The following is a 12155-nucleotide window of genomic DNA, read 5'->3' on the forward strand; positions in this document are numbered from 1 at the left end:
GCATTTAAATCATGTGGGTTAGGGCATCTCAATTCAGGTGTAGATCAGATGTTGACCTTGACAAAGTGCTGCTTCACCTAATTTGAACAAAAACCCATGAACTTAGAAAGTATGAGGTGGAGGCTGGCATAGTCTGCCAACTCATTAGAGAGACACAATTGGTGGTGAGTTTAATCTGAGGGTCACAATGCCCTCACGTGGGGGCTAAGATTGAAATGGTTCATAGTAACCACAACTGTTCCAGCATTTATAACTTGAATTACTGGTGTTGTGTCTCGCAAACGAAAGCTCGTGAAAGGATTAGTAACACAAGTGAATGTTAAAGTGTTGTCAGCCATATTTATCGTCTTGTTGGGACTGTGACCAGTAACTGTTCGACACTCCCCACCTTTAAATTGAGTGAGCAATGAGTTCGGTTTAAATCAATGCCAGCCTTCACCGCTTTGCTAGTTATTATTTCAATGGAACTAGTATGTGGTGTGGCTTCTTTAAGACGTGAGAGGTGGAGGTAGCACCCGTTTGACTGGTGTAACCTGTTTACTGGCTCTACACCTGAGGAGAGACAGGCCCATGAGCCCGGGGAGAGTTGTGCAATCACGGAACATATACTCTTAGCAACAACAAGATTCCATTCTCTATATTTGAAAGAACAAACGCAGTGATGTCCCTTTCTTGGGACAACTGAAAGGTAGGTTTTAGCAAAACCTGTACAGATTGAGCCTGCTTTGTTGGTACATGTGAAAATAAATCAATCAGGATTTGATTACTGAGAGAAGGAGCAGTGAGACAACCATGTATTAACGAAAGCTGAAAAGGAATAAGGCAGCATAAGGGCATTTCCCATGTGTTTTGTTGAGGGAATGAATAATCAACAGTAACTTTGCTTTCCCTGAAAGAGGAAGACTGTTTATCGGTAACAAATCTAAGTTCCTTCCTCTTTGATGAAAAGCTATGCAGGTGCAGCATGACTGAAATTATATGCAAAACAATATTCTGGAGACATGACTAGCTTAAACCTACCTGATCAGGAAAAGAAGCAGACAGTGATATTCTGACAGTCAAAGGTAGCAGTTTGTGTAGTAATCGAATTGAAGCGTGAATCTGCCAGGAGAGAGGCTGTGCGCTGTCACAAAGATAAACTGCTGTGATGTGTGAAATCCCAGTTGTGACTTGTGAGTGAACGTCTTGTTGTTATTTAAGATTAGCCAATCTCAATCCTCTGCTTCCTCCCCATCCCTTCTTATTTTGTTAGTTCTTTGTATTTTAGAAAGAATTGAGCCTTGCTTTGAAATGCTCTTTCTTCTGATGCAATGGCTGTGTCCCTACCTCTGGTCCAGGAGGTCAGGGTTCAAATTCCACCTGCTCCAGAGATGTATCATAGCATAGAGTCATACAGCCAGAAACAGACCCTTCAGCCCAACTTATCCATGCTGACCAGGTTTCCTAAACAGAACCAATCCCATTTGCCAGCATTTGGCCCATACACCCTTACTCTTCATATACCCAACCAGGTGCCTTTGAAATGTTGTAATTGTACCCACCTCCACTCACTTCCTCTGGCAGTTTGTTCCATATCGTACCGCCTTTCGTATGAATAAGTAGCCTCTCGGATCTGTTTTAAATCTTTCCATTCATCTTAAGCCAATGCCCTATCCCCTATCCTGGGGAAAAGACTTTGGCTGTTCACCTTATCCATGCCCTTCATGATTTTATAAGCTTCTATATGGTTTCCCCTCAGCATCCTACGCTCCAGTGAAGAAAGTACCAGCCTATTCAGCCTCTCCTTTTAACTCAAATCCTCCAGTCTCTAACATCCAGGTAAATCTTTTCTGAACCCTCTCCAGTTTAATAATATCCTTCCTCTAGCAGGGGGACCAGAACTGTACACTGTACTTCAAATCAGTACATTGAGGAGGGGAGTTGGGATGTCATGTTGTGGCTGTACAGGGCAGTGGTGACTGATGAAGGCCTTATGCCCGAAACATCGATTCTCTTGCTCCTTGGATGCTACCTGACCTGCTGTGCTTTTCAACTTTGATCTCCAGCATCTACAGTCTTCACTTTCTCCAAGGACAGAATATTTTGTTGAGTTCTAGTCTCCCTGCTACAGGAAGGATGTTGTTAAGCTTGAAAGGATGCAGTAAAGATTTACAAGGATGTTGCTAGGGTTGGAGGATTTGAGCTATAGGGAGAGGCTGAATAAGCTGGGGCTTATTCCCCTGGATTGTTGGAAGCTGAGGGATGACTTTATTGAGATTGATAAAATCATGAGGGCCATGATTAGAATAAAAAAGAACAGAGAACCTTACAGCACAGGAAAAGACCCTTTGGCCCTCCAGGCCTGTGCCAATCCAGATTCTCTATCTAAACCTGTCACCTATTTTCTAAGGATCTGTATTCCTCTCCTCCCTGCCCATTTACATATCTGTCTAGATACATCTTGAATGCCCACCTCTGCTGGCAATACGCTCCATGCATATACCACCCTCTGCATAAAGAACATATATCTCCCTTAAACTTTTCTCCTCTCACTTTGAACTCGTGACCCCTAGTAATTGAATCCCCCACTCTGGGAAAAAGCTTCTTGCTATCCACCCTGTCTGTACCTTTCATGATTTTGTAGACCTCCTTGACCTCAGTCTTTCTAATGAAAATAATTCTAATCTATTCAACCTCTCTTCATAGCTAGCACCCTCCATACTAGGCAACATCCTGGTAAATAACCTCTGCATCCTCTCCAAAGCATCCACATCCTTTTGGTAATGTGACAACTAGAACTGTATGTAGTGTTCCAAATGTGGCCGAACCAAAGATTTATACAACTGTAACATGATCTGCCAAGTCTTGTACTCAATACCCCGTTAGATGAAGGAAAGTATGCCATACGCATTCTTGACCACTCTATCAACCTGAGTCGCCACCTCCAGGGTACAATGGACCTGAACACCCAGATCTCTCTGTACATCCATTTTCCCCAGGGCTTTTCCATTTACCGTATAGTTCGCTCTTGAATTGCATCTTCCAAAATGCATCACCTCGCATTTGCTCAGATTGAACTCCATCTGCCATTTTCCTCTGCCCAACTCTTCAATCTATTTACAGTCTGCTGTATTCTCTGACAGTCCCCTTCACTATCTGCTATTCTTAGTATCATCTGTACACTTGCTAATGAGGCCACCTATACATTCTTGGCAAAAGTGAGGACTCCAGATGCTGGAGGTCAAAGTTGGCGTCTTGAGCATAAGCAATGAGGGGGTGGCCCAAGTGGGTTGTGAGATAAATGGGACGGCGTGTTGCTGAGGGGAAGGTAGCTAGGAATGTGACAGGTAGGTGAAGATAGGGTGTGATGGTGATATGTTGGAGTGGAGGGTGGAGCAGATAGGTGGTAAGGGAGATGGACAGTAAGGACAGTTCAAGAGAGTGGTTTTGAGTTAGACGGTTGGATCTGGGATAAGGTGGGGGAGAGGAAATGAGGAAACTGGTGAAATCCACATTGATCCCTTGTGGTTGGAGGGTCCCAAGGCATTCTTCCTCCAGGTGTCAGGTAGCTAGAGATTGGCAGTAGAGGAGGCCAAGGACTTGCGTGTCCTTGGCAGAGTGGGAGGGGAAGTTGAAGTCTTTGGCCACAGGGTGGTAGGGATTGCCCCTCCAATTGCAACTGGACAGAATCCCCCACGTTCCTCACCTTTCACCACAACAACCTCCAGATAAAACACATCATCCTCTGTTGTTTCCACCACTGACAAACAGACCCCAACACCAGGGTTATATTCCCCTCCTCATCCCGATCTACATTCTGCAGAGACCATTCCCTCCGCAACTCCCTGGTTAGGTCCACACCCCATACCAACCTGCCCTCTGCTCCCAGCACCTTCCCCTGCCACCACAAGAATTGCAACATTGGTGCCCACATCACCCCCCTCACCTCCGTCCAAGGCTTAAAGGGATCCTTCCACATCTGACAGAGATTTACCTGTATTTCAACACACTATCTACTATGACTGTCACTCTTGATGTGGTCTCCTTTACGTTGGGGGACCAGGACACCAACTTGCGGAACATTTCAGAGAACATCTCTAGTATACACGCAACAATCAACCCCGCCGTCCTGTGGCCAAAGTCTTCAACTCCCCCTCCCACTCCACCAAGGACGTGCAAGTCTTTGGACTTCTCCACTGCTAAACTCTAGCCGCCCGATGCCTGGAGGAACAATGCGTCATCTTCCGCCTTGGGACTCTCCGACCACACAGGATTAATGTGGTTGCACCAATTTTCTCATTTCCCCTGCCCCCACTTTATACCAGAGCCAAAGCTCTAACTCAGCACCGCTCTCTTGAATTGTCGTACCTGCCCATCTCCCTTCCCAACTGTCCACTCTACCCTCCTCTCATACCTTTCACAATCACCATACCCCCCCCCCCCATCTTCATCTACCTATCGCATTCCCGGCTATCTTCCCTCCAGCCCCACGCACCTCCCATTTATCTCTCAGCCCATTGGGACACATCCTCATTCCTGAAGGGCTTATGGTCGAAATACCGATTCTCCTGCTCCTCAAATGCTGCCTGACTGGCTGAGCTTTTCCAGCACCACACTTTTCGACCTATACCTTCCTCCTGATCATTTATATATATCATAAACAACAGTGGTCCCAGCACAGATCCCGATGGAACACCACTGGTCACAGGTCTCCATTTTCAGAAACTGCCTTCTACTACTACTCTGTCTCCTGTTGCCCAGCCAGTTCTTTATCCATCTAGCTACTACACCCTGGACCCCATGTGACTTCAACTTTCTCCATTAGCCTACCATGGGGAACCTTATCAAATACCTTACTGATGTCCATGTATATGACATCTACAGCCTTTCCCTCTTCAATCAACTTTGCCACTTCTGAAAATAATTCTATTAAGTTGGTAAGACATGACCTTCCCTGCACAAAACCAGGTTGCCTATCACTGATAAGCCCGTTTTCTTCCAAATGTAAATAGATCCTATCCCTTAGTATGTTCTCCAGCAGCTTCCCTACCACTGACATCAGGCTCACCGGTCTATAATTACCTAGATCATCCCTGTTACCCTTCTTAAACAACGGGACAATATTAGCAATTCTCCAGTCCTCTGGGACCTCACCATATTCAAGGATGCTGCAAAGGTATCTGTTAAAACCCCAGATATTTCCTCTCTTGCTTCCCTCAGTAACCTGGAGTAGATCCCATCTGGACCTAGGCACTTGTCCACCTTAATACCTTTCAGAATACCCAAACCCTCCTCCCTTCTTATGCTGACTTGACTTACAGTAATCAAACATCTATCCCTAACCTTAACATCCCTCATGTCCCTCCTTATTGAATACTGACTCAAAAGTACTTGTTAAGAATCTCACCCATTTTCTCTGACTCCACACATATCTTTCGTCCTTTGTCCTCGAGTGGCCAACCCTTTCTCTATTTACCCTCTTGCTCCTTATATACAAATAAAAGGCTTTGGGACTTTCCTTACACCTGTTTGCTAAAAGATATTTCATGATCCCTTTTAGCCCTCTTTATTCCTTGTTTCACATTGGTCCTACTCCCCCAATATTTTTTCAAAGCTTCATCTGCTTTCAGTCACCTAGACCTTTTCCTCTTCGCTAGACTCACAATTTCACCTGTCATCCATGGTTCCGTAATTTTGCCATTTCTATCCCTCATTTTCACAGAGATGTCTGTCCTACACCCTAATCAACCTCTCATTAAAAGCCTCTCACATATCAAATGTGGATTTACCTTCAAACATTCCTCAGCTCCTGCCAAATTTTGATGTAGTTGGCCTTGCCCCAATTTTGCACTCTTCCTTTAGGACCACTCTTGTCTCTGTCCAGGAGTCTTCTAAAACTTATGGAATTGTGATCACTATTCCCAAAATTGTCGCCTACTGAAACTTCAACCACCTGGCCAGCTCATTCCCCAATACCAAGTCCAGTATGGCCCTTTCCTGAGTTGTACTACTTACATACTGCTCTAGAAAACCTTCCTGGATGGTCCTTACAAATTCTGCTCTAATAGCCAAGATCTTTATCCCTGGGTAGCAGAGTTCAAAACTCGAAGGCATTGGTGTAAGGTGATACGGGAAAGATTTAAAAGGGACCTGAGGGGCAACTTTTTCACAAGGATGGTGCATGGATAAAACGAGCTGCCAGAGGAAGTGGAGGACGTTGGTACAAATACAACATTTAAAAGACATTTGAATCGATATATGAATAGGAAGGGTTTAGAGGGATCTGGGCCAAATGCTGGATCAGACTAGTCCAAATAGGACTAGATCAGTTTAGGATATCTGGTTGGCACAGGTGAGTTGGACTGAAGGGTCTGTTTCCATGCTGATTAACTCCATGGCACTATAAATGTGGCCTTACCTATGTCTTGTACAATTGTAACATGATGTCTCAAATCCTGTACTCAATGCTCTGAACAATAAAGACAAACGTATCAAATGCCTTCTTCACCACCCTGTCTACTTATGGTGCCACTTCCAAGAAACCATGTACCCACACCCCCATGTCTCTCTGTTTGATAACACTTCCCAGAGCCCTACTTTTAATTCTGGAAGTCCTGCCCTGTTTTATCTTACTAAAATGCATTTATCTGATTTAAACTTCATCTGCCATTCCTCTGCCCACTGACCCATTCGATCAAGATCCTGTTGTACTCTGCGATAAACTTCTTCACTGTCCGTTATTCCATCATTTTTGGTGTCATCCATAAACTTACTAACCATCTTTCCTATGTTCTTATCCAATTTGTTTATATAAATGACAAACAACAATGGGTGTGGCACCAACCCCCGTGCAATAACAGTGACATCGGCCTCTCGAATGAATAACAACCCTCTACCACCATCCTCTGTCTCTTACTGTCAAGCCAATTTTGTGTCTAAATTGGTAAGCCCACCCTGAACCCCAGGTGATATAACCTTACTAATCAATCTACCATGCAGAACACTGTCAAAGGTCATCCTAAAGTCTGTGTAGATAACACCTGCATCTACCTTCTTGATCATCTCTTCAAAAAACTCAATCAAGTTTGTGAGTCACAATTTCCCACCCACAAAGCCATCCTGACTATCCATAATTAGTCCTTGCCTTTCCAAAGGCATGTAGTTTCACATACACTACCTGGGCTGTTGAAACACAAAATACTCAGGTCTGGCAGTATCTATGGAATGAGAAACAAAGGTACATCAAGGATCCATTTTACTTCAGTATTGAAGGAAGGAAGCAATCTAATAGGTTTAGTGCAGGGGAGGACGGCAGAAGAAAAACAAAAGGGGAAGTCTATAATAGGGTGAATGGCAGGACAGATTATTACAAATGATTTGGAGATGCCGGTTTGGACTGGGGTGCACAAAGTTAAAAATCACACAACACCAGGTTACAGTCCAACAGGTTTATTTGGAAGCACTAGCTTTCGGAGCACTGCTCCTTCATCAGTTCGCTGTCACACTACCTGCCATAGCTACCTGATGAAGGAGCAGTGCTCCGAAAGCTAGTGCTTCCAAATAAACCTGTTGGACTGTAACCTGGTATTGTGTGATTTTTAACTATATTACAAATGGTTTTATAGTACACAAGGAAAAGGAGTGATCACGGTTATAATAAAGAATCAAATTATTTGGTTAGAGTAGGTATAAATAACAGAGTAACAAGCAAATAAGGTAAAGAACATGTTGTACATGCAAGAGAAGAAGAAACAAAGAGTTTACAGTCTGAAGGTGCTGAATTCAATGTTGAATCCAGAAATCTGGAGAGTGTGAAATCAAAGGATGAATTGATGCTCCTCGATTGCATTTTTCATTATTGGAACACTTCAACTGGTCAAGCTCAAAGATGTCCGTGTGACAGCAATGGATTAAAATAACCCGGAAGCTGGTGGGGTAATGGTTGCAGACTGTAGTGTAGGCATTCTATAGAGTAGTCACCCAATTTGCATGTGGTCTCCCCACTGTGCAAGGGACTGTATTGTGAACAGCAATGACAGTGTGCACTGTTGAAAGAAGCACAAATTAACCGTTGCTGCATCAGGAGGGAGTGTTTGCAGCCTTGGGCAGTGAGCAAAGTGAAGGTAAATGGGTAAGTGCTACCGCTGTTGGGGCAGATAGTTGGCAGTGATTGAGAAGTGATCATGGTATTTCAGAGGAAGTGGTGCCTTCAGAATCTGACAGAAGAGCGGGAGTTGTATTTGATAATGGCATCACCATGGAGCTGGTGAGCTAACTCTCTGTTACCAGAGTTAATGCTGTGGAAAAAGCAGAGTGCCTCTAGGATCCCCTTTCACTTTTGAAGAAATCCCTTATGTCCACAGGTCAGATTCCAGACAAGGGAGACATGGTGGCTCAGTGGTTAGCACTGCTGCCTCAAGCGCCAGGGATCCAGGTTCGCTTCCACCCTCGGGTGACTGTCTGTGTGGAGTTTGCACATTCTCCCCGTGTCTGCATTGGTATCCTCCCATAGTCTAAAAATATGCAGGATAGGTGGATTAGCGATGCTAAATTGCACATAGTGTCCAGGGATGTGCAGGCTAGGTGGATTAGCTGTGGGAAATGCAATGGTTGGGGGCTGGGTGTGGGTGGGATGTTCTTTGGAAGGTCAATATGTGCTTGATAGGCAGAATGGCCTGCTTCCAAACTGTAGCGATTCTATGATTCTTGGAATCCCATGATTCTACTTGTGGAGGACTGTATTGGTCTCCATGGAAGTCTGGGTGAGGGCTGCGTTATAGTAGCCTCCCCTTCCAGGTACATTTGTACCATTTTCTTTGACCATTGTGGCTCTTTTCACCCAGTCACAATTTGATTTGCTCCCTATGCCCTTCCATTGAGTATCTCATCATCAACTGCTCCTCTCGTTTTTAATTTAAAATCCTTGTCCTCCACCAAAAACCCAAAAAAAAGTTCTCATTGAGATACTGTCATCATTTTCCTTCTTTATCTTCATTGAGTGACATTCCCGTCCTCGGATTTAAATCTCATAATTCTCTAAATTCAGTTCCAATGTAAACTGTTCTAATCTCTCGATCCATGCAAAGTCCTCAACCCCTTCTTACAGTGACCTGTTGGCCTTTATAATGCAATGAGTAGTGAATATACTGTACTCAATGAAGATAATGCTATTCTGAAATGAGTTCATGTGAACTAGACTTGCAGAGGATCAATAACGAGACACTCAACTACAGACCTTTACTCAATACGATATAAATGGGATTTACGGGATTACTGAGATTAAGTCTCTGTCGGTTTAAGTTAAAGGACAAGCTAGAAAAGCAATGGAGTCTGAGCTATAATAGACCAGACAGGCTAAGAATGAAAGTGTCAATGCCAAACGCCCAAGCAAACCCAATGAGTGCAGAATCCATCCTCATCTGGTTCACACCAATGCCCTTGAGGGAAAGAAATCTGCCATCTGGTCTAACCTACATGTGACTCCACACCCACAGCAATGCTGTTGACTCTTGGCTAAGCAGGATGGGCAATAAATGCTGGATTAGCCTGTGATGTCCTCATCCCGTGAATGACTAAAGAGGAACAAAGCTGCATGCTTCAGTCATTGGGAAAAGATCAAAAGGGCAGAACAGTGGCAGATGGAGTTTAATCCAAAAAGTGTGAAATGATACATTTTTGGAGGACAAACAAGACAAGGGAATATGTGATGAATGGTAGGATCCTGGGTAGTACTGAGCATTAGCAGGCCTTCATAGGAATGTCCATAGTTCCTTGAAGGTAGCAAGACAGGTTGATAGGGGTAGTTAAGAAGCATATAGGATACTTATCCTTATGAGTTGAAGCAGTGAGTACAGCAGCATGGAGGTAATGATTGCGTTGTATATATTGTTAGTTGGACCACAGCTGAAGTACTGTGTATAGTTCTGATTGGATATAATTGTACTCAAGAAGGTGCAGAGGAGATTCACCAGGATGGGGTACTGGGCTAATGTTCGGATACTTGGTAGTGTGGATGAGCAGAGGGATCTTGGTGTCCATGTACACAGATCTCTGAAAGTTGCCACCCAGGTAAATAGTGCGGTGAAGAAGGCATATGGCGTACTGGCTTTTATTGGTAGAGGAATTGAGTTCCGGAGTCCTGAGATCATATTGCAGTTGTATAAGACTCTGGTGCGGCCGCATCTGGAGTATTGTGTGCAGTTTTGGTCGCCATACTATAGGAAGGATGTGGAGGCACTGGAACGGGTGCAGAGGAGGTTTACCAGGATGTTGCCTGGTATGGTAGGAAGATCGTATGAGGAAAGGCTGAGGCACTTGGGGTTGTTTTCATTGGAGAAAAGAAGGTTTAGGGGTGACTTGATAGAGGTGATTAGGGGTTTAGATAGGGTTGACCGTGAGAACCTTTTTGCATGTATGGAGTCAGCTATTACGAGGGGGCATAGCTTTAAATTAAGGGGTGGTAGGTATAGGACAGATGTTAGGGGTAGGTTCTTTACTCAGCGAGTCGTGAGTTCATGGAATGCCCTGCCAGTAGCAGTGGTGGACACGCCCTCTTTATGGGCATTTAAGCGGGCATTGGATAGGCATATGGAGGATAGTGGGCTAGTGTAGGTTAGGTGGGCTTGGATCGGCGCAACATCGAGGGCCAAAGGGCCTTTACTGCACTGTATTTTTCTATGTTCTATGTTTCCTGAACTGGACCAATTCAGCCAAAGAGAGACACTATTTCTGAAGTAAGGATACTGAACCAGAAACATTAACCCTGCTTTCTCTCTATGGATGCTGATAGATCTGTTGAGTTTCTCCAGCAATTTCTGTTCTTGGTCTAGATAGGCTGTGGTTGTTTTCCTTCGACCAGAGAGATGGTAGGAATCTAACTGAGGAGCACAGAATTATGAGAGACATAAATAGTCAGCATGGATTTTAAAAGGGAAAATCTTGCTTATCAACAGGAGGTAATAGAGAATATGGAATACAGTAGATATAATTTGTCTAACTTTTCAAAAAGGTGCCATAATAGACCATTGAATAAGGACAGAGAATGTAGAGCCTTGCAGAATGGATCTAACTGGCTTCAAAATAGAAAACAAAGGTGTTATAGTAAAGTTATTCAGAGTGGCAGAAGGTGGAGAGTGTAGTTCCACAAAAATTAGTGCTACACTTAATGTTACTCAAGTAGTCAGGTAGCTCACTCCTTCGAATTTATATGTTCATATTCATGTATTTATGACTTAAATGAATAATTGGATTTTGAATCAAAACACAACTCCTAAATTTGCAGATGACACAGAATGCAGGTTGGGTGCGTGATAGGGTATTGGGTAAAAATAGTCAAGTACTGAGAATGGCAACAAATTACAGAAAGACATTAATGAACTCACAATTGGAAAGTAACTGGGAAATGAAGATTAACACAGATGAGGGGGAACACATTTTGTTAGGAAGAATAGGAAGTTACTTGGAATGAGCTATTTGGAATGTCTAAGGTGTGGGAGAGGATTAAAGGGATTGCTGAGTTCAAATACATCAAATATGAAAATTGCTTCACAGGTTAGCAATTTCACAACTGTTGCGAGAGCACCTGCCTCCACCATTCTCTCAGACAGCACGTTGAATATTTCTATCGCCTCCTGGGTGAATTTTATTTTTGTCATATCATCCCTAAAGCACTTACTTCTCATCTTAAATTTATGCTCTCTCATCTTAATCACATCTGCCATGGGGAAAAGGGTTTTCATGTCTATGCCACGCGTGATACCTCACTCTCAATATCTTTGTATGCTCCAAGGAAAACAAATACAGCTCATCAAGTTGCTCCTCATAACTGAGTGATAGAATCAAGAATAAGGGAAGTTGTTTGAGACCTATATGGAACCGCAGTTAGGCAACACTTCAGAATATGCAGTTCTGATTTACTACATTATATGAAGGTTGTAGAGGAACTGGAGAGGGCGCAGAAATCTACAAGGATAATATATGAAATGCAAGTAGCAGAAAACAATTGACAGGCAAGGTCTCTTTTCTCTTGAAAAAGAAAGATTGACCTTTAGAGAAAATGTTTCTACTTTGCAGGGAAGAGTTCACTGGAAATCGAGTGTCTGCACTGTACTGTCTGGTTGTTCCCAATGTGGAGTAAGATGCTTTCCTCCATCATACTATAACTATTAACATTTGAG

General features: G+C 43.6%; 1 protein-coding gene across 2 annotated transcripts in view; it reads left to right on the plus strand.

Annotated features, from left to right (window-relative positions):
- Window positions 1–518: 518 nt before the first annotated feature.
- svopl (SVOP-like) overlaps window positions 519–12155 on the plus strand; it is a 158058-nt gene continuing 146421 nt past the window's right edge. Inside the window, exon 1 of one of the 2 annotated variants that reach the window (XM_043708975.1) lies at window positions 519–688. The gene's annotated coding sequence lies outside the window, so the exon portion shown is untranslated. Of the gene's footprint in view, window positions 689–1049; window positions 1173–12155 lie in introns of those variants that run through there. The other variant, XM_043708979.1, reaches the window with a different exon arrangement.

Source organism: Chiloscyllium plagiosum, chromosome 19 (genome assembly GCF_004010195.1).
Source record: "Chiloscyllium plagiosum isolate BGI_BamShark_2017 chromosome 19, ASM401019v2, whole genome shotgun sequence".
In the NCBI taxonomy this organism is placed as follows: domain Eukaryota; kingdom Metazoa; phylum Chordata; class Chondrichthyes; order Orectolobiformes; family Hemiscylliidae; genus Chiloscyllium; species Chiloscyllium plagiosum.